Source organism: Macaca mulatta, chromosome 8 (genome assembly GCF_049350105.2).
Source record: "Macaca mulatta isolate MMU2019108-1 chromosome 8, T2T-MMU8v2.0, whole genome shotgun sequence".
NCBI lineage: Eukaryota > Metazoa > Chordata > Mammalia > Primates > Cercopithecidae > Macaca > Macaca mulatta.
This window is the reverse complement of record NC_133413.1, coordinates 24452824-24476231: the sequence shown is the minus strand read 5'-3', so window position 1 is coordinate 24476231 and position 23408 is coordinate 24452824. Positions and strand designations below refer to the sequence as shown.

Genomic DNA, 23408 nt, shown 5'->3' with positions numbered 1-23408 from the left:
TCTCTCTCTCTCTCTCTCTCTCTCTCTCTCTCTCAGCACTCTGAGATTCCGTGCTCCACCACAGCTCCGCTGTTAACTTATTTTTATCAAATATGTTTATATCAGAAAGTCGTTATGGAAACCAATTCTGCCATCCAGGAGAATTCCTGGATCAGGCAGAAAACTCACTCTTTCTTTCTCTTTCTCTCTCTCTCTGTGTCTGTCTCTCTCTCTCTCACACACACACACACACACACACACACACACACACACACACCCCAGACCTCCATGAGACACCCCAGAGGGTGTCTTGCTCACCCAACTCTGATCTCAGCTCTGAGGGGGTAGCTGGTGGCTCCCGGCACTCCTTCATGGGCAAACCCAGAAAATGTGTAAGACCAGAAACCCATATCCACCCTTGCCCTGACATGAGGAACCTGGGCTTGTCACTGTCCTCTGTGCCTCAGACACTCACCCCTGAGCAGATGCTCTTAGGAAGCGATGGGGTTGGGGAGCGGGGAGGGGAGAGGGCGAGGGCAGGCAGCGTCTTTGAAGCATGGTGATCCTTCCTCGGTCTTAGAAAGTTCTATCTGTTTGCATTGTTTATGCCACACTGGAATAATGTCTTCTGTTCTGGCCGCAGTAATTTAAGAGGGATAGTGACCAGCATAGGAAAGCAATCTGAATGGTCAAGTTCGGTAGAAACCACATCAGGTCAGCAGCAGCGGAAAGAAGTAGGAAAGGCTAGCCTATTGGAACAACTACAGACGCATGAGAAGGAATGGCCTTTAAAGAGTTAAGGAAATCTCATTGGAAAACAGAAGAGATCTTGCCGGACTTCACTAGGCCGATTCAGGACCAGTGGGGGAAGTTTCCAGGGAACCACATTTTGGTCCCTTATGAGTTAGAACTTTCTAAGAATTTGAACTGCTCAAGAACTGCGCATATATTCCACCGAGGAGCAGGCTTTTGTGAATGACAGTAATTACCCATGGGTGACCCAGAGAATTTTCACTCTGGGTAGAAGGCTGGTGCAGGTGACCTGTAAGGTGTGCCCCTTGGCATCTCCAACAGTGTCTCCACCTGCCATATTGTCTCTCCTGGCCACAGACACCCTTCCTATAGCTCATATCCATAGAACATATTAACAACAACAATAACTAATGAAGAGAGAATAAAAAGGAGGAGGAAAAGGAGAGAGGGAAGAGGAAGAAGGAAAATAAGAAAAAACATCATTGATGCACTTGGCAAGTAATGCCAAGTGCTGTGCTTTACATAAGCACCTCATGTAGTCCTCATAAAAGAGGGAGGTAATGGAGATAAGAAATTGAGGCCCAGAGTGGGTAAGCAACTTGCCCAAGATGTCACAGCTAGCAAGTGGTTGCCTGAGATTGGAGCCCAAAACCTACATGCCTACTCATGAGGCCATATTACTACTCCAGAGTCTAAGTGGGTTCCACACCCACTACCTAGGCCCTGCCCAGATGACAGCTTATATTGGGCCATGTGTGGGGGCTAAGAGGTGGTGGTGCTGGTGTAAGCAGTTTGGTTTGAGATTGGTGGCCCCTCTACCTCTAGCCACACCAGCCTCAGCCATGCACAGCCCTGGACTGGGGCTCCAAGTGCAGTGTGGACGCAGGAGATTGATTCTCTGACTTACTATGAGCAAATTGTTTACCTCCCTGAATCTGTTTCCTCGTCTGTATAAGAGGAAACTAACGTCGACCTCACAGGAATGTTGAGGATTTAACGAGATAACATTTGTGAAACACCCAGCACGTAGCACCTGGCGCTTAGTAGTTGCTATGTATATGCTGGCTCTCTCCTCCTTCCATCCTTTACCACCCTCAATCCTCCATAGGAAGCTTAGAAAGCCGAGCCTTCGATGGTACAAAACATATGTCACTCCCAAGAGGTAGGACAGGGCCTGGCCAGGAGAATGAGCTGCCTGTGTGGTTATCGCTTCAAAGACCTTGAAGGAGAAAAGTCACCAGTGGGCATAGATGTAACAGGGAGCTGTTAGGATTGATTGTTTGACCTGCACTGCTCTCAGCACTGTGGCTACTAATAAAATACGATAAATAAAAATCAAATCAAATCAAATCTGGTGAGTACATGTTAGGGATTTAAAATGTGGTTTTTCTGCTGCCCAGTTGGAAAGACAGGGCCAACACATAGGAAATAATGAGAGAGCAGTACTCAATGATTTTGTCAACTCCAAGTGGGCTTTTTAGACTCAAATTGCTGTGGAAATTGGGAGCACCCTCCTCTTCTCAGTGAGGCAACTCCTCCTACTTCAAGGCTCAGCTCAGATGTCACCTCTGCCTAAAGGCTTGCTCTACCACCCTCAGACTGAGTTAGTCAGTCCTGCCATGCTGCTGCCACACTCAGTCAAACCTCAATTAGTGCCCTCATTATTATTTATGAGTCTCTTTTCCCTCTTAGACCATGAGTTCCTGGAGAGCAGAAATGTGTCTTCTTATATTCTCAGCACTTAGCCCAAAACATTAAGGGCCCTCAGTAAATGTAGAATTAATGAAGGCATGAAGAAATGAATGAATGAATAAAGAATGAAGGAAGAGATGGGTGAATGGGTGAATAGAGGTGAGTAGGTGAATGGATAGAGGGATAGATGGAGGTTGAATAGGTGGGTGGGTGGTGGATGGATGGATGAATAGATGGAGGGATGGATGGATGGATGGATGGATGGATAGATGGATGGAGATTGGGTAGATGGGAGGGTGGATGGATGGAAGTTGGATAGGTGGATGGACAGATGCATGGATAGATGGATGGAGTGACGAATGGGTGGAAGTTAGGTAGGTGGGTGGATAGATGGATGAATGAATGGATAGAGGTTGGGTAGGTGGATGGATGCATGAATGGATGAATGGATGGATAAAGGTTAGGTAGGTTGCTGGATGGATGGATAGATAGACATTGGTTAGGTTAATGGATAGATGGATGGATGAATGAATGGATAGAGGTCGAGTAGGTGGATGAATGGATAGGTGGACAGAGGTTGGGTGGGTGGGTAGATGGATGATGGATAGAGATTGGGTAGGTGGATGGATGGATGGATGAATGGATGGAGGTGGAGGTTTGGTAGGTGGACAGAGTGACGCCACTCCATCTCTTATCAACTCTTATAACTCTTATCTTAACAATGCAGATAAGACTTGACCTGGGCCTTGAAATTATGAGCAGCCCTGGAAAAGTCAGAGGATACAAGCAATTGCATTTCAGGAAAGGAACAGTGTAATTAAAAACTCAACAATTTTAATGGTGTAGAAGAAAAGAATCATAAACATAAATTAAAAGCCAAGATAGGTGAGTTAAGTGAGGCCCTTGATTGTTATAGATGTCTCTAGGTTGTTATTGCAAACATCTACTAACAGATTCCCCTCTTATAATCTCACCATTTACAAAAATGTGAACCTTTCTTTCATGGGATAATTTTTCTAAAATCTAAATAGGATCATACTGCTTTCCTATTTGAAGCCCTGCAGTGATTCCCCAGTATCTCAGGACAGACCCCTCTCCCCAGTGTGTTACTCAAGGCCTTTGAGGCTCTGGGCCCTGCCTGCGCCACAACCCTCATGGTCTCCTGCTGATCTGCTTGTAGTGTCTCAGACCTGCTCAGACCTTGTAGGCCTTTGTGGACTATTACCTGCTCTGCCCCCTCTTACAAAAACTCTTCTGCAGTCCATAAACAGGCCATTGCTTTAAATGAGTTGAGATTGCTAGATAAATTACACCTCCAAGGTCCAGAAAGAGCTTAGATTTGCAATCACGAAATCATTTCCAGAAATAGGGAAGGAAAATGTGGATTCCCAAATTTAGGCTGGTAAGTGTAATATCAGTCCTCATCAAAACATCAAAATTCAAAAACAGTTTAATAAGCAGATGGTCTGAGACAATATAGAAAAGAAAACAGTGCACATGAGAAGTCAGCATAGATTCACCAAAAACAAATCATGCCTGACCACTCAGAGTTCTTTGTTGGGAAATGCACTGACCCCTTGGACCAGGAGGATGCTGTCAGTAAGCACAGTACAGGTTGGCTGAGCCAGGCATTAGAACAAGTCAATTGTGGTAACCTTTTGGCCAAGGGGGAGAGATGTTGCTTCAATGACTGTTGTGTTAGTTGGGGGTTTGTGACTTGTTAACAAATCATTCCTGAAGAGGTGACAAATGAATTAGTACCAATCTTAAAGTTGGTCCCTGGTGACATGCCACAAGATTCTGGCCTGAGTGCCTCACCTTGTTTATATCTTTTTTTTTTTTTTTTTTGAGACAGAGTCTTGCTCTGTCACCCAGGCTGGAGTGCAGTGGTATGATCTTGGCTCATTGCAACCTCTACCTCCTGGCTTCAAGTGATTCTCCTGCCTCAGCCTCCTGAGTGGCTGGGATTACAGGCGCATGCCACCACACCTGGCTAATTTTTGTATTTTTTGTAGAGACAGGGTTTCACCATATTGGCCAGGCTGATCTCAAACTCCTGACCTCAGGTGATCTGCCTGCCTCGGCCTCCCAAAGTGCTGGAATTACAGGTGCGAGCCACCACACCCAGTTACCTTGTTCAATATCTTCATGGATAGCATGCTCACCAAATTTTAGGTCAAAGTTTCAAGGAATAGCTAATTTGATGGGTAACATAAAACAGTTAATTTTGGCAAATCAAAAGGATGTGCCTGCATTGAGAAATTTAAATTTAATAGGGATTAATCTAAAGTTCTATATTTAGGTTCTAAATCAGTTGCACACATACAGAAGGGGGAAGATCTGGCATGTCAGAGGTTCATGAGGGAAAAAGATCAAGAGGAGTTTTAGCTAGTTTTGAAGCTAATTTTAATCTAAATTTTAAGCTAATAATAGAATGTCAAGCCACAGTGTGAGAGTTAAGACAGTTAATATCATCTTAAGCCACATCAATAAAAGTAAAGGCTTTAGACCATTGAAGAGTTATACCTCTCCTTTCTGTGCATCTATGAGATCATTCATTCATTCATTCATTCAGCATGTGCTTAGCACATTTTAGACAATAGGTTTCATTCAGGCACTGCAGATCAGAAAGTTTATGCAATCAAATCCTTTTTTTTTTTTTCACTTTAAAAAAAAATAGGTTTTATTTTTTGGAGCATTTTACATTCACAGCAAAAGAGAGCAGGGTACAGAGCATTTCCGTATACTTGCTGCCTGCCCCAAGCCTCCTCCACTATCAACATCTGGCACCAGAGTGGTTTGTTTGTTATAACTGACGAACTTAACACTGATGATCATGGCTGGGCATGGTGGCTCATGCCTGTAATCCCAGCACTTTGGGAGGCCGAGGTGGGAGGATCACCTAAGGTTGGGAGTTTAAGACCGGCCTGACCAACATGGAGAAACTTTGTCTCTATTAAAAATACAAAATTATACGGGCATGGTGGCGCATGCCTGTAATCCCACCTACTTGGGAGGCTGAGGCAGGAGAATCACTTGAACCCAGGAGACAGAGGTTGTGGTGAGCCAAGATCGTGCCATTGCACACCAGCCTGGGCAACAAGAGCAAAAATCGGTCTCAAAACAAAACAAAACAAAACACTGGCGATCGCTAATAATCCATGAACCTACATCATGATCACCCAAAGTCCATAGTTTACATTAGGGTTCACTCTTGATGTTGTATGTTGCATAGGTTTGGACAAATGCATAACGACATGTATCCACCATGATAGTACCATGCAGAGCAGCTGACCTGCCCTAAAGGTCCTCTGTGCTGACCTGTATGCAATGACATCCTTTCTGCGAAGGAGCTCCCTGTCTGGTGAGGGGAGCAGAGGAGAAGAATCAATGACTCAATTACAGACTGGGGAGTGTTAGGATGGAGTTGAGTCCTGAGAACCATGGAGATGAGAAGGAGGGCAGCGGGGAAAGTTCCCCAGAGAAGGAAACCTGTGAGCACTGTGGAAATTCACCAGGCAACCTCGTGAGGACAGGGCACCCAGACCAAGGGAATAGCAGGAAGGAGCTGACGTGTTCCAGAATCAGATGGGGACTGGTATGACTGGAGCAGGGTGGTTACGGGGCAGCATGGAGGAGATGAGGTCATGAGGCAGCAGGGGAGACCAGGAAGGATGGTGGTTCTAACCCATCCACCCGGTTTAACTGCGCCCAGACCCGTTAAATCAGAATCTCTGGAGGTGGAGCACAGGCATCCTTATTTTTAAGGCTCCTCAGAGGATGTGAACATGCATCTGGGTGAAGGGAGGAGGAAATGGGGCGTTGCTGTTCAATGGGTGTAAAGTTTCAGTAATTCAAGATGATTAAGTCCTGGAGATCTGCTGTACAACATGGTGCCTATAGTTAGTAGTACCATACTGTACACTTAAAAACTGTAAAGAGGGTGGATCTCATATCGAGTGACCTTATCACAATGAAAGAAAGAAAGAAGGAAAGGAAAGAGGAAAGGAAAGGAAAGGAAAGGAAAGGGGAAAGGAAAGGAAAGGAAAGGAAAGGGGGAAGGAAGAAAAGAAAAGAAAGAAGAAAAGAAAAGAAAAGAAAAGAAAGAAGAAAAGAAAGAAAGAAAAAATATGCATCTGGGGTTGAGAACCACCAATGTCGGGTCTTTATCCAGGCCTGGGCAAGGAGTCTGGCACACAGCCTATGGGAGGACTTCCAGCAGGGGGGAAAAACTGTTTTGCATTTTTTGTTGTTGCTTTCAGGAGACAGGGTCTCATTCTGTTGCCCAGGGTGGAGTGCAGTGGTGCAATCATAGCTCACTGCAGCCTCCAACTCCTGGGCCCAAGTCATCCTCCTGCCTCAGCCTCCTAAGTAGCTAGGACTACAGGTGCACACCACCAGGCCTGACTATTTACTTTTATTTTTTATAGATATAGGGCCTCACTATGTTGCCCAGGTCGCTCTTGAACCATTGGCCTCAAGCAATCCTCCCACCTCGGCCTCCCAAAGTGCTGGGATTGCAGATGTGAGCCACTGCACCCAGTCCCTGCCTTGCACTTTTTTTTTTTTTTTTTTTGAGATGGAATCTTGCTCCGTCACCCAGGCTGGAGTGCAGTGGTGCAATCTCGGCTCACTGCAAGCTCCACCTCCCGGGTTCATGCCATTCTCCTGCCTCAGCCTCCTGAGTAGCTGGGACTACAGGCACCCGCCTGGCCAATTTTTTGTATTTTTAGTAGAGACGGGGTTTCACCATGTTAGCCAGGATGGTCTCGATCTCCTGACCTCGTGATCCACCCGCCTCAGCCTCCCAAAGTGCTGGGATTACAGGTGTGAGTCACAGTGCCCGGCCAGAGGTGCCTTTTAGATTTTAAGTGAGAGATTGAAATGAGTCTGGAACTCCCAGGAGAGACCAAGACAGGTGGCCTGGCTTTGGGATACAAACGTGGTATTTGCAGCCAAAGGGCTGCTGTCTCTTCAGGGGCCGTGTATTGTGTCTGGAGATATTCAAGGAGAAGTCGTCTGCCAGAGGTCGGATTAGATTGGCCCCTAGGTGCTGCGACTTTATAAACAAGCTTAACCCCAGCCCACCTAGAACAGAGTACCATCCTGGGAGGAGAGTGAGGAGAGGCAGGGAGGTCTCACGATACAGGGCCTTGGAGGCCATGAGGGATTTGCTCTACTGAGCAGGAGACTGAGTGATATTCCAAAAAAAGCTTGGAGCCAGAATGGGGAAGACATGTATGCTGGGCCGCTTGCTAGCTGGTGATGCTGCTCCGGTCTCTGCCGTTCTGTGGGTCTCTATTACCTCACCTACAAACACAAACAGGGAGGTAGATTTTGGTGATAATACCAGGCTCTGATAGTTTATAATTCCATACTTGATCCTCCACTAAGCAGCCCTCGACTTCTTTCTGCCAAAATGTTCACATGCACGACACACTCCCCTGGGCCTCAGAACACATAAAACAAGCTCCAAGTTCCCCCACGATTCCCTGCGCGCTTGCTCTCCCAGTAACAAAGTGTCTTGGAACACTGATGAGAGTGGCGTTATTAGAGGGAGAACGTGGAAGCCACTCTCATTTATTTTTGAAGGTAAATCACTCACTGGAGCTTTATCATTAGCAACACCTCCCTGGGAATCTACTTCTCTAGTGATTTGTGACCTGTGGTTGGAACGAGTGTCAGGTCAGTGTTGCAAAGCTCAGCTACAGACCACAGAAGACCAGAGTGGGCCAGTGAGCAGGGGCGAGGCCTGAACAGCTCCCATTTTAGAAGGAGTCAGCTAGCAGCTTTCTGCAGAAACTGGAGAAGGACAAGCCCCATGGCAGGAGACGTGTTGGGGGTGGCTACAGGAATCCAGGCGTGCCGGGCCGGGTGAGAGACGGGCTTGGCACGGGAGTAGTGGGGATGGGTGGGAAGGCCCAGGGGCTTCTTGGGGCTCCCCTGCCAACCTCCACCCTGAAAGACCACGGTGGAGCTGGTGTGGAGAGATCAGAGACTGAGGGCCAAATTAGCCAGTGGCCCAGAGTCAGGAGAGAGCAACATCCTCCTCCTGCAGCGGGTTCTGTTGCTTCGCAGAGAGACAAGGAGGAGGAACCCACAGTCCAGAGCACTTGGGAAGAATCTGGAGACGCTGGGGGTGGGGGGAGGGGCAGCAGGGAGGGACTTCAACAGGGTAGAAGGACAGATGCCCAGACCTCCCTGGGCTGCTGGCCCATCAAGCCCTTGACTAAGAATTGGCTTTTTCCTTTCAAAGAGGGTGGAAGTCACTGTTTTCTTGTCTCCGTTGATGAACAGATTCTGGGTGGCAGGAGTCACCATAGAAACAGGTGCTATCTTAAGCAAATGAGCCTTATTAACCTTAAGAGTGGTGGAGTTTTCACAAGATTGCACATATAGGGTAGGAGGGAGAGCGGAGTTTGGTGGGGGAGGGCCACGGTGGCTGGGAGTCGGGCTGCTGTGGCTCTGGGTGTGGAGGCATATGTGTGCGCATGCATGTGTGCATTGCGTGTGTGTAGATGCCCATCTACGTGTGCTTTTGCAAAACCATTTCCCAAGGGATAAGCTCAGGTTCTGCTTTTTCCCTAATGAATACACATTTTCCCCCCAAAAAATATCCTTGATCTCTTTGGGAACCAGCCTTAAGGCAGTAGAGGCCAGGATCCCTGACGCTACCCCTCACCCTTTCCCCAGCTACCTTCCCCTCCATTTCTGCATGCATCTTCCTGTCTGCTTCACATCAGGAACAGGTACCTCCCTGAGGACCTGGCAGCCAGGAAGCAGGGATCTCTTTGCTCCAGGAGGTGGTGTGGTGCAGTGGTAGGTACAGGGATACTGACACGAGGTGGACCTGGGTCCATGTGACTGCTCTGTGACTCTGAAGCTGTCACCTGCCTCTGTGAGCCCCAGTCTATAAAAGACACCATGCACCCCATAAGGCTGATGTGAGGCTCCGGTGAGATCATGCATGTCGACCTGAAGTCTCTCCCCACCCCTCCCCACTGTGACTAGGGGCTCACTCTTCTCAGGCACAGCTGTGACTGCACAAAGGTTGTTAATCAACCACAGGGTTAATCTTTCCCCAGCATGATCTCATTGGTCAACAGATTTCTACTCTCCATGAGTTCTGTGCTCTGCTAGGTCCTGGGGGAGGTATAGAAGAAGGTTAGGATTAAGAGCCTGACCTTGGGGAGGTTGGATGGGCAGGGAGGGTGTGGAGTAGCAGAGTTGGGTGGGGCCTCGAAGGTGGGTAGGATTGGGGTAGGCAGGGAGGAAAGTGTCCAAGAAAACGGGGGCATATATTCATCTCTTGAGGCAAAGGCAACCAAAATCTGAACTGTTCCTAGGTTACAAAAGGTTATATAAGAAAAGAAACTGGCATTCTCCCACAGTATCTGGGAGTTGTATGCACTGGCTCCAAGAAGCACGTCTGCTGCCCTCTGCAGCCCCTCCCTGGGCAGGACACTCAGCTCCAGGTATCATGGCACCTGCCCCAGTCCTGCTGTAATCCCAGGGAATAAACCGAGACTCTTATCCCAGGGGCTCTGAGGAACTGTCCTGAGGCTCTGCAATGGAGTCCCTGCAGTCTGAGGTGCAGTTTGCCCAGGAAGACAAGACGGAGCCAGCCTGCCCAGGGACTATGCCAGGGTGGGCACAGCAATGAGGGGACATTTATTTTCCTTTGCCATGAGGAGTAAAGAGTCACAACACATGCCTGAAGCAGGGACAGGGCTGATGGCACAGAGGAGGGACACTTCTCTGCATCATAGATTTCTAGACCATAGAGCTAGAAAAGCCCTTGAATCCATCTGGTTCTACCCTTCTGTTTTATGGATGAAGAAACTGAAGCCCAGGGTCATAGAAGCTTATCAGTGCACAGTGTGGACCGGTATCGAGGTGTCCCAACTCTTAATACTATTCCTCCTTCTGTCTCCTGCCCCATCCAGCCTATGGTTAGCAGGCCCAGGGCAGTCCCTGGGTGATTAACCAAGACTCCAGGTATACTGAGACACCACAAGCATTGTTTAGGTCAGACTACAATAAAGAAGAAAGCAAAGGTTTACCCTGGGCTGCTCAGCTCTCACCCCTCTCTTTTAAAAGCAAAATTTGTCCTCAAGATAGTTTGCTCAGAATGATGGTTTCCAGCTTCATCCATGTCTCTACAAAGGACATGAACTCATCCTTTTTTATGGCTGCATAGTATTCCATGGTGTATATGTGCCACATTTTCTTAATCCAGTCTATCACTGATGGACATTTGGGTTGGTTCCAAGTCTTTGCTATTGTGAATAGTGCCACAATAAACATACGTGTGCATGTGTCTTTATAGCAGCATGGTTTATAATCCTTTGGGTATGTACCCAGTAATGGGATGGCTGGGTCAAATGGTATTTCTAGTTCTAGATCCTTACACCGCATGTTCTCACTCAGAGGTGGGAATTGAACAATGAGAACACTTGGACACAGGGTGGGGAACATCACACACCGGGGCCTGTCGTGGGGTGGGGGGAGGGGGGAGGGATAGCATTAGGAGATATACCTAATGTAAATGATGAGTTAATGGGTGCAGCATACCAACATGGCACATGTATACATATGTAACAAGCCTGCACATTGTGCACATGTACCCTAGAACTTAAAGTATAATAAAATAAATAAATAATAAAAGCAAAATTTGGCATTTTGTGAGCCTTACCTGGCCCCTGCCGATGACTGCAATTTCAGAAGTTTCAGAAAAGTTATCCCAATCCACCCATCCCCAGCTCCCAAATTATCTTCCCCATTGGCTTTAGAGATGCCTAAAATTTCTTAATAGCAGGAAATGCTTTATAACATAATTGAGAATAAGGCTGGAAAGGGCTAGTCATAGGGGGCGAGTTCATGGACTGGCTTAAGCCCCAAACTCCAAGCAACAGTAGACAACATTAGACTTTTGGCTGGGCCACTCAAAGGAAAACAGAGCAGGAAGCCACCATACAATGACAGAAAGTGAGAGACATAGAAGGGAGGACAGTAGGAGGGGGAGGTCAAAGGAAAGGAGGGGATCTCCCTTTCACTGTGTCTCCCTGCAAAGTCCATGCACATTCCTCTGCACCAGCTGCTCCAAAACAGGAAGCCGCTCCCTTTCCCAGTATTTTTCTTGTATCCAGGTTTTAATTCATAGATATGGCCAGGCACAGTGGCTAACTCCTGTAATCCCAGGGCTTTGGGAGACTGAGATGGGCAGATCACTTGAGGTCACGAATTCGAGGCCAGCCTGGCCAACATGGTGAAACCCTGTCTATACTAAAAATACATAAATTAACCGGGCATGGTGTCGGGCAACCGTAATCCCAGCTACTTGGGAGGCTGAGGCAGGAGAATCACTCGAACCTGGAAGGCAGAGTTTGCAGTGAGCCAAGATCACGCCACTGCACTCCAGCCTGGGTGACAGAGTAAGACTCCATCTCAAAAAAAAAGAAAAAAGAAAAAAATTTATAGACATGACCGAGTGATGACACAGGGAGATCAATGCCATTCAAGAAAGTTTATTACTCACAGTTCCCAAGAGGAGGCACGCCGGGCCATGCCACAAAGGGCTCGGTGGGGAAACACCAGGGTCATCAGGAAGAGGAAAGCATGGCCTGGAGCCTTTATTGTGGGTTCCACAGGAAGGAATGGGCATGCAGGTGAGCAAGTTTGAACAGCTTAGGACTGGCTTGTTTGCATAATGTTAGCAGGCTCTGCGCCACAGGAGCGATCCCTAGCTGTCTGGTAGCTGGCCCTGGGGTGATTTAGGGCAGGGGGAATATTGGTTTGGAGTGTGAGAGTAGATAAAGGAGGTGGTTGGTGGAATGGGCTCTGGATTGGTTGGTTTGTGTACAGAAGGTGTCTTCACCAGCAAGTTGTTTACTATCTCTCTCTAGGAATTTGCTAGCCCTGGGAAGAGCATTCTCCCCAGAATTAGCAAGGCGCCAGGATGTGAAAGCATCATAAAACCCAGAAAATAAAAAGCATGATGAATATACCTAGGACCCCCTCCTATCTTAGTGCCGTTCTTTTTTGAAAGTTCTGCTCAAAATACTCTTCATTCAGGATACCTTCCTGATGACTCATGACTCCAAACCCTCTCTCCTTCTCTGGCCTCCCTCTTAGCACTCAGTCTGTGCCGCACAATTTAGCACCTGATTCCACGCTGCCTTGTTTCCTAGTTGTCCCAGAGCACTTGCCCTAGTTTCCCAGCCTCCAGGGAAGACTCTCCTCGCCTCCCTCCTGCGCCCGTGCACAACCAGCCCTGTACCCAGAGCATTGCCGTTGGTGTTGGCACTAGCCCTTTCCAGCCACTATCCTGGTCAGGGCACTCACTCTGACTTTTCATACTCCTATCAGGACACTGAGGACCAGGGAGATTAACAATTTGACTCAAAGTCAGTGGACTGTCATGATATACTGCATCATTGCCCCTATCATGGACAGCAGCAAGACTCTCCTCCCCCAATTCCTTCTGATCACATGGACCCTGCAGGGGTCTGCCAGTAGCCTCCTCCAACAAATATACACCCTCCACCAACTGACCTCCCACTGCTGCTCACCATCAGCTACTTACTTACTCCTACCACCAAACCTCTTCACTTACCGTCTCCTTCCCCGAATATCCTTTCCCTTCTCTCCCAAAACAAAGTTATTCACAACTTCCCAACCCAGCTTAAAGGCCACCACATCACCTTCAGAACTGCCCTGATCCCTTCTGCCAATGAGTTCACTGACTTGGAGTCAAGTTGTTCATCTCCTTTGGGCGTTGGTGTCCTCCCAGGTAAAGAGAAGAGCTGGCCTGCCTGATCACCTGGGCCCCTTTTGTTGGTGGTGGGTTTTGTTCGTTTGTTTTTTGCATTCAGATATTCTGATTTGGGTTTGTTTTTCTTTCCCTTTTTTTTTTTTTTTTTTTTTGTTTGTTTGTTTGTTTGTTTTTGAGATGGAGTTTCACTCTTGTTGCCCAGGCTGGAGTGCAATGGCGCAATTCAGCTCACCGTAACCTCTGCCAACCGGGTCAAGCAATTCTCCTGCCTCAGCCTCCCAAGTAGCTGGGATTACAGGCACGTGCCACCACGCCTGGCTGATTTTGTATTTTTAGTAGAGACCGGGTTTCTCTATGTTGGTCAGGCTGGTCTCGAACTCCCTACCTCAGGTGATCCACCTGCCTTGGCCTCCCAAAGTGCTGGGATTACAGGCATGAACCACCGTGCCTGGTCGATTTGGGTTTTAAAAAAATTTTTATTTTTATAGGTTTACAGGTACAAGTGTTTTACATTTTTATTTTTATAGATTCAGGGGTACAAGTGCAGTTATGTTGCCTGGATCTATTGTGTAATGGTGAAGTTTGTTCTTTTAGTGTACCCATCACCCAAACAGTGTACATCGTATCCAATAGGCAGTATTTCATCCCTCTCCTGCCTCCCTCCTTCCTACCTGTTAGTCTACAGTATCCATTATTCTTCTCTGTATGTCCATGTGGAGCCATTGTTTAGCTCTCACTTATAAGTGAGAACGTGGTTTTTCACTTTCTATTTGAGTGATTTCACTTAGGATAATCTAGGCCCCTTTTGGCTCTAACCATGTTAGGTGCTGACTTTGTCTATAGAGCTCTTCCTTGGTGTGCGGCAAGTGCTTCTTCTTAGGCAGCATGCAGGCAGAGAATAGGGCATTTGAGCCTGGCATACCTGTCCCTGAGAGCCAGCCCAGAGGGCTGCCCGGAGGAAGTCTTCCCAGCTGCTGATTACTGACCGCACTGTTGACAGTAATAACAGAGACAATTCCGCTCAACTTAACTATGATTTACTGAGCACGCCTTCTGAGTTCAGCACTCTGCTGGGCACTTTATGGGGCTCTAGAAGGGTAGGATTAAATTCCTGACCTCAAGGAACTCAAAACCCAGTGGGGAAATGAATTATACGTACACGCGCACACACACACACACACACACACACACACACATTTGAGAATTGCTGAGAAAACTGGGCAAATCTATAGGTTCAAGAGTCTGATATGTGTACCAGTGTGAGTCACTGCTTTTAATCCCTTATTTTGGATTTGCCAACATTAGACTCTAAGTGTCTGCCAACACAGCAGTGTGAGGTCACCCGTAAGTACTCAGTGTCCGCCATGTTGGAGGACACTGTTCTGGCCACTTTGGGCTTGGAGAGCATACCTTTGGGATTTGTTCAATACCATTCCAGTTGTAAACATTCCCACCTTATCAACCTCTTAACCACGGAAATGCTCAGAAATTCTCACATTTCAGCATACAAACACACCTCCTAAAATGTCTTTGACACTTAGAAGCACACACAAAAAATCTTATCCGTGTGTGTTGATTTTTTGGTTCAGAAAATAAGGTAAATTCATTATGTTTTATACTAACAAGTGGCATAAAATATCATTAAAATATTACCCAATAAATGTGAAGCATTTAAATGGATAAAAAATCTTTCGTGTAGAATGTGAAAGACTTGAATATTTGGAGAGATACATCATAGGTTCACAAATCAACATTCCCCAAATTAATTTTCACATGTGCTCCTTATTGACAAAAAAGGAATTTTTATTGTAATTTGACAAAATGATTTTTATTGGAACTTAAGGTGATTCTAAAGCTCACACTGGATGGGGAAAACCCATAAAGAATATTTGAGAAAATGTTGTAAACTAAGACTAATAAGGGAAGGGTAGAATAGAACACTTGCACTTCTTTTTATAAAAATATAATAATTAGGCCGGGTGTGGTGGCTCATGCCTGTAATCCCAGCACTTTGGGAGGCCAAGGCGGGCAGATCACGAGGTCATGAGATCAATACCATCCTGGTTAACACGGTGAAACCCCGTCTCCGCTACAAACACAAAAAATTAGCCAGGTGTGATGGCATGTGCCTATAATCCCAGCTACTTGGGAGGCTGAGGCAGGAGAATCACTTGAACCCAACAGGTGGAGGTTGCAGTGAGCCAAGATCGCGCCACTGCACTCCAGCATGGATGACAGAGCAAGACTCCATCTCAAAAATATATATATACATATATATATATACACACACACACACACACACACACGTATGTATATATATACACATCTATAAAATAATTTAAAAGTAGGCGCCGGTGAGAGAATACACAGACATATCATTGAATAGAAAGATCTGAAATAGATTAAAATATATATTGAGAGTATAATAAAGAAGCCATGAAAAACTGAAAGGAAAGGACTGATTATTCCACAAATGGTTTAGGGATGATTGACTATCCACTTGGGAAATAAATAAATAAATGTTGACACTCTTTCTCAGACCATAATCAAAGTAAGTAAATGGATTAGCTATTTAAATGTTTAAAGTTAAACTATAATAGAATCAGAAGAGAACAGACATTAATATTTCTCTGCTCTCAATATAGGAAAATACCACTTCACATGTACCTGCAAAAGCAGAAGTGAAATAATTGACCAATCTGAGCTCATAAAACCTTCAAAACTTCTGTAAATAAAAACCTCTCAAGGTAAAATTAAAAAAAAAAGCAAGCAGCACATTGAAAAAAATGTGAAATATACCATGAGGATTATTGTCTTCAACACGTAAGGTACTTACAAATCAGTAAGATAATAGTTGTATGGTCAACTGGGTGTGGTGGCTCATGCTTGTCATCCCAGCACTTTGGGAGGCTGAGGTGGGTGTATTACTTGAGGCCAGGAATTCGAGACCAGGGTGGTCAACATGGCAAAACCCTGTCTCTACTAAAAATACAAAAATTAGCTGGCATAGGTCCCAGCTACTAGGGAAGCTGAGGCATTGCTTGAACCTGGGAGGCAGAGGTTGCAGTGAGCCGAGATCGAGCTACTGCATTCCAACTTGGGCAACAGAGCAAGACCCTGTCTCAAAAAAAAAAGAAAAATTGTACGTACCTCTCACAGGGTTGTTGAAAGAAGAAATAAGGCAGTCTATAAAGTGCATAGGATAATACCTAGCACACAGTAGGCACTCAATAAATGTTTGCTGTTATTTGTTTTTGACCAATAGAAAAATAGTAAGTAAAAAAATGAGCAAAGGACATGAATAGGAAATTTTTTCAAAAGAAATATAATATAAAGATATGAAAAATGAAAATCTACCCTGGCAGTTGGAAATGCAAACAAAAACGAGAAATCACCACCACCTCTCCCTACCCTTCCCCAACTGTGGCCATTCAATTGGCGATGTTTGAGTTTTGTTTTGTTTTTTTAAAAAATAAATTAATAAAATGCCATCCAATGTCTTCTCATAGAGTGCTGGTGAGAGTGTAAATTGTTAAAAATCCTTTTGTAGCATTATTTGGCTGTGTGTATTGAACGTGAAACACCTTTAAAATGTGTATAGCTTTCAGCCCAACAATCTCCTTCTAGAATTTACACTAAATTTATATAAAGAATGATACCTATCAAAATAAGGCAGGAACTGTTATCTATTAGATAATTATTAAGGAGATTATGATGGATGTGAGCAAAAATTCATCCACAATGCTACTCATCCCTGTGTTACTTATAATAATGAAATATTAGAAATGACCCATTTGTCCAACAAGACACAGTTGGCAAATAAATTGCACTATATAGACTATTATGCAACCTACCAGGTACAATGGCTCATGTCTATAATCTCAGCACTTTGGGAGGCTGAGGTAGGCAGATCACTTGAGGTCAGGAGTTCGATACCAGCCTGGCCAACATGGTGAAACCCCACCTCTACTAAAAATACACACACACACAAAAATTAGCTGGGTGTGGTGGTGCACGCCTGTAATCCCAGCTACATAGGAGGCTGAGGCAGAAGAATCACTTGAACCCAGGAGGCAGAGGTTGCAGTGAGCTGAGATCATGCCACTGCACTCTAGCCTGGGTGACGGAATGAGACTCTGTCTCTAAACAAAAGAAAAAAGAATATTATGCAGCCATTAAAATGGTTGAAGATGAATATATAAGCACCTGACAAAATATTTGTACCATTTTTTTTACACGAAAAGAAAAAGCAAATGAAAAGTAATTCGAGCACAATTCATTTTCGTTGTATGGAGAAAAGAAACTGGAAAGTGTATGCACCGAAATGTTGGTAGTAGTTAGGTCTGGGTAGTACGATTATGAGTGATTTTCATATTCTTTGGGCTTAGCTGTTTTTCCAAATTTTCTATAATATGTATCATTTTGTAATCCAATTTTAAACTTGTCCTTAAAAATTAAATTGCTGGGCAAGATAATTTGATTATTACAATCATGGTGGGGAATATAAAAAGAATTAAGTAAGGGCCCCACTCCGAGGAATCTGTGGTTTCTTTTGGGAGCATTTGAGCATCACCTCTGCTGAGAGCCACCTGCCCCCTACCACCCGCCACAATGCCCCTATAGCACCCTATACACACCTCTGACATATACCTGGCTCTCTGCTTGCGATTACAGATTAGCTTGCTGGTCTCCCTACTAGGCCAACAGCTCCTATGGGCAGAAGCCAGGGTCCCTCCTCTCCACGTCGGTAAAAGTTCCATGAGTGCTCCTTGAAAGAGCAACATATACTTAGAACAAAATTTGCTACCTATCAAAATAAGGTAGCACGCGTGAAGCGCTGGGTGAATCAGACAGAAGGTAGGATGAGCTCATAAGAAGGCATCTTTGGTTATGACTGGGATGGGGATGAGCAGGGAAGGCTCTATGGAAGAGGAAGACATTGAAAATCACCTGGACTCATGGCAAGGATATGACCAAGGACAAGGCCTGATATCACTGTAGGGTAAATATCTAAGGCCAGGCCACAAAGCAGGGAGCCCACCAACCCTCATCCCCAGCTCTTTCATCTCCACCTTACAAGCACTGGGAAGCGTTCTATGAGGGTAAGGCCCCACAGCCCTGAGACATCACCTGCGGCAGGGAACTCGAATGCCACCTTTGTTTGGACTGTTGCACCCAAATGGCTCTCTCCCGGATTAAGGGAGTGCTGATCTATTGACCTAGCCAGCTCCTTCTGTGACTGTCCACACAGATTCCCTCACATGTGCTTGGAAACCTCATACTAAAAATCCAAGCTGGGTGTTGTGGCTCATCCCTATGATCCCAGCACTTTGGGAGGCTGAGGCAGGTGGATCCCTTGAGCTCAGGAATTCCAGACCATTGTGGGCAACATAGTGAGACCCTGTCGCTACCCAAAAAAAAAAAAAGTTCTTTGAATCAACCAGGTGTGGTGGCGTGTACCTGTAGTCCCAGCTACTCCGGAGGCTGAGGTGGGAAGATCACTTGAATGTAGGAATTCAAGGCTGCAGTGAGCCATGATCACACCACTGCAGTCCAGCCTGGGAGACGGAGTGAGACCCTGTCTAAAAAAAAAAAAAAAAAAAAAACAGTGCTTTCAAATGTTAGCCCCCTAAGGCAAGGGCTTTGTCTAACTTGTTTATTGCTGTACACCCAGGGCCTAGGACAGTGTTTAATGAAGAGTAAGTGCTTATTAAATGTTTGTTGAATAAATTAAATACGATAACTTAAATATTGGCTTCCAGGAGTCTGCACTGAGTTACACATACATGTGATGAATATATATACACTTCTGTGGCTGCCTTGTGAATATGCATTATGTGTTTGTACGTAAAATATGTAGAGGACCCTAAAATGAATGTGCACTCGTGTGCGCGCACACACACAAGCACGCGCAAACGCACAGAGAGCTTGGGAAAATATCAAAAGGAGAAGCCCACAGCTTTCTCGGTAGTCAATCGCACCCTTGGAGAAGAGGATTCCAATAAAATAGAATTTGGATGGTGTCACAAATAAATTTGCCTTTCTAAAAGCTCCCAAATTAAAATTTGAGAGAGGGTTGAGCATGAGGACAGGATGGCAATGAGCAGATATGAATTTGCTTTATTTGTACGGCTCAAAACTCCTCTCTGTACCATTTGCGGGTGAGGAAAGAAGACTGCAGGACCGGAGACAAGATGAGAAGCTCTGAGTCTGCTCCCTTCTCTGCTCCTCAGCCCGAGCTTCTCTAGGAGCCCACTAGATATGGCAGCCCCTTCCCCTTGCACCCCCAGAAGCCCGTGGAATCCAGCTCTTTCTGTGTGTGTATGGGGTGGGGAGGTTGGTTGTCTGCGTGAAGAGGCAGCCCTTTAGGGCAATGGTGCAGCAACATTACCCAGCTTAGATCTCTATTCCTGTGGTCCTCTGGCCAATCAAAGGGTAGTGGCTGACTACCCCCATCTCCCTTCAGAAGTAAAGTAACGCTGTCATATTGTTCCAGCATCTTAAGCCCTGGGGGGTCATCGTGTGTCCCAGTTACTCACAGAGCCCAGTGCCGCCTGCTAAAGACTGTATTTAAGGGTAATATAAACAGTTTGATCTTTAAAGTACCCTGGATGCATAATATCTATACATAGTTCTTGAATTTTTCTTCTAAAAACAATTAGCCAAAAAGCCCTTTTTATATGATATTTGCAACTACACTGACAGTAACAGCAATTAAACCCCGTCTGTTTGCTGAGAAAGGAGCCAACTCTTCATTTCTCCAGAAGCCTGTAAAATGTACAAATTCGGAACTAGAACACTGAGCCTTCAAAGGTAGCCACAAGACCCTTCAAGGTCAGGCCCCAGCCCAGCTTTTATTTCCCCCTTGATCCCACGTAATCCCATCATCCCAACCAGCCCCAGCAACCCCAAGATATCCCTGGTGTTTTCTGCCCCTGCTAAGCTGTTGCCATGCTTGGGGGCCTTGCCAGGGATGTCTTCCTCCTCCGTGTCCCTCTTCCCCCAACCGTATGTCAAGGCACGGTTCAAATCCCACCTATGTACGCAGGCTTCCTGGTCTACCTCAGCCATCAAGGCTCTCCTCATCCCTTGAATTCCTGTATCTACCCGCTTAGGAAGTGCTTCCACATGGCCTGAGGATAAGCGGTTCTATAGGTCTCTGCCCCCACTCTGGGCTGTGACCTCCTTAAGGGCAAAGCTGCACCTAGCTCTCTGCCTGCACGTGTGATGAATAAATGAATGAGTGAAAGAAGGAAGGAAGGAAGGAAGGAAGGAAGGAAGGAAGGAAGGAAGGAAGGAAGGAAGGAAGGAAGGAAGGAAGGAATCACCAAACAGCCCATGCAATGGTTGAAGGATGACAAAAGGGAGTTAACAGGCCTATGAAATAAAGACCACAGCTCTGGGGCTGACACTTAGAGAGGGTTGACAGGGAGAAGCAGGGAGATCTGCTAGCAGGCTATGCAGTGGCCTGGGAGAGGGATGACGGTGTGGCCATGGGGGTCAGTGGGCCATGGGACCAGAGAAGAGGCAGTGGACTCCCCATCCTGGAAGGCCAGGCCCGACACCCTCTCTCTTGCATCGGAAAGCATGCTACAGAATTACCAAATCAACATGGACTACAGGGCATCTGCCGTTGCACCTGTCCCTGGAAAGTTGAGCTCAGTGAAAATGAAGTGCTGTCTTTGCATTGGAGGGTTAGCAGAGCGGGAGGCAGAGAGGAATCTTTTTTGGAGGAATGAGAATCATGTCTGTCACAAAGTGTTTGACAAGGTGAGCATCCATTTCTTGGGAAGACAGTGAAACCTAGCTCTGGGCCACCCAGAGACTGATTTCCCTTTGGGGCACTGGATCCGCTCGCAGAGGACCCCCATGCTGCTGGAGACATTGCCCCAGAGCTCTGCAGTGGGCCCACGTACCTTCCTGTGGCCTGGAGCAGCTTCAAGCTGCGTAGGTCTTCAGGGGCTGGGAGGAAGAGAGGGGCCCACAGCCCCACCTCAGGGGGCTTAGGAATAGAGTCATCTCTTATGTATCAGTGGGGTCTCTCTGAGGGGTGGCAAACATATCAGCATAAACTGGAGGTTGCAATACTCTAGTTCGAGGCTGGCACCCACCCCCATCTCTGACTAGTCACTGTCTAGACTTCACTAGGAGCTTGAATTTCTTCGTCTTGAAAAAAGTGAGGTTGGGCCCAACGATCTCTAGGGGTGATTTCCGCTTCTAAAATTCTATAGTTCCAGAATTTCTCCGCTTCCTTGACTCACTGACAGCCTACTCTCCATCCTAATGACTTAAAAATTCCTGTGAACACACTTAGTGTATAACTGTCTTTCTGTTTCATTTTTTAGTTACATTATTCTAGATAATACTCTTCTTGCTTGCCAAGAAAAGAAAAAAAATGACATTAATTAAAGATTTGGTCTGTGTCCTAATCAAAAATTTTGAAAATGAATGTATCATACTGTACATTCTGCAATGTAGCCTGCTTTCTTACTTAGCAATATATCATTAACATTTTCCCATGTCAACACATAATCTTCTAAACCATGATTTTTAGTGCAGAAGTAGTTTACCATATGGATGTACTATAATTTACTCAGCCAATCCTCTACTATTGGACATTAGGTTGTATCTATTTTTTTTATATTATCACCAACGCTACAATGAACAAAGTTGTGAATACATAACTCTTCATTCACCTCTGTGGTGACTTTCTGAGAATAAATTCTCAGGGGTCAAAGGTTTTGCATATTCAAAGGCTTTTTGGTACATGTTACTAAAATGCCATCCAGAATTTAGAATTTCTATCAATGTAGAATCCTTGTATCAATTTAGAATTCATAGCATATGAATAACCATCAGGACAGTCATATTTTAGAGTTAAAAAGAGACCTAGCAAGGCTGTGGTCCATCCCCTCCAGTTTACAGGTGAGGAAACTGAGGCCCAGGCTGGGAGGTGCGTAGGTATTTGTCCTGGGCACTCCTCTCAGTATGGGTGAGACTCTGAACGCCACCAGGACCCTGCTTGTGCCCTGACCTGCCAACCTCGGTCCCCACTGCCATAACTCAGGGCTTCTAAAGCCTTCCCTCCCTGTGTCACCTCTCATGGGCCCTCACAGCCACATGGCTTCCTCCTAAGAGCAGGCTGCACTCGCCATTTCTCCCTCTTCTCTTCCCATTTGTCTTTCCCTGCTCCTTCTTTGTCCCCCTGGCAGCCACTTCTGATGGAAGTGTGCAGTTCTTGTCCCAGGGGTTTCTCTGTGATAGTTAGAAGCCCTCTCCCATTTTGAAACCCCTCCCCTCTTTCAGCTACCTGGATCCCACTGCCACCTGCCCTTTTGGCCCGTTCTTCTCAACATCCTTCCCAGGTTCCCTCCCTCTACCTGGCTTCCCGCCTGATGATCCCGGTTCTCCCAGCATCCCCCTTCCCTTCATATGTTCCCAGGATGAGCCGATACATCCCTGAAGGCTCCAGCCACACCCACTTTTCCTCTGCCAGAGCTCCAAGCCTGTGGGCCCATTGCACACCTCCCGCTGCACACTCCACAGGCCCATTCACAACGCGTTAGCAACAAAACGTAAACCCTTCCCTTCCCCAGCCCTCACCTCGACCCCCTCATCTACCTAGATCTTCTTTTAAGGCTGAGCTGAAACATTTCACCCTTCACAAGGCCCTCCTGTGACCCAGCTTCTTTGGGGCAGCACTGAGCCCCCTCTCGTCTAGGAAACTCCCACATTCCCCATCAGGGAACTTAGCACCGTCACGCAATTACTCATAGTCGAAGCCGTAGGAGTAGTAGTGGTGGTTTATTTCTCTGACTCCCCAACCAGACTCAAGTACTTGAGAGTGGAGGCCATGTTTAATTGGCCTTACCCCCAACAACTGTTTGTTGACTGAATAAGCAGTGGCAGAGAGAAGCAAGTATTATCCTCAGAAGGTAACTCCTCTTTTCTCTTTGCCATCACCAGCCAACTGGAAATCTGTACTGAGTCATTTCTGACTACAAGGAGAGGGTATGGGTGCCATGGGATAAAACTCACCCATCAAAATATTGGTATCCCCCCTCCCCCGCCTCTGCCAATTTCCAGACCTGATGGAAGGAACATTGTCAAGGCTAGATCAGTTTGAGATTGTAATACTCAAGGTAATTCTTGCCCTCTGACCACTTCTCCAGAACAAACTCTTTATGCTAACCTGGCTGGTGTATCTAAA

The 23408-nt window shown here is 46.2% G+C and overlaps 2 protein-coding genes and 1 long non-coding RNA gene across 8 annotated transcripts in view; 2 read left to right on the top strand and 1 right to left on the bottom strand.

The window, feature by feature from the left end:
* The window catches only part of PEBP4 (phosphatidylethanolamine binding protein 4), a 228894-nt gene that overhangs the window by 132373 nt on the left and 73113 nt on the right, over positions 1-23408 (top strand).
* LOC144330723 (uncharacterized) overlaps positions 1-23408 on the bottom strand; it is an 89274-nt gene that overhangs the window by 63442 nt on the left and 2424 nt on the right. The window contains exon 3 of one of the 3 annotated variants that reach the window (XR_013397144.1): positions 18659-18780. The exons of the other annotated variants lie outside the window; for them this stretch is intronic. The gene's annotated coding sequence lies outside the window, so the exon portion shown is untranslated. The remainder of the gene's footprint in view (positions 1-18658; positions 18781-23408) is intronic. 3 annotated transcript variants of the gene reach the window in all.
* LOC144330743 (uncharacterized) lies at positions 13329-20047 on the top strand. Its single transcript, XR_013397164.1, has 2 exons — positions 13329-13588; positions 18546-20047. It is a non-coding gene; the product is annotated as an uncharacterized LOC144330743 (long non-coding RNA).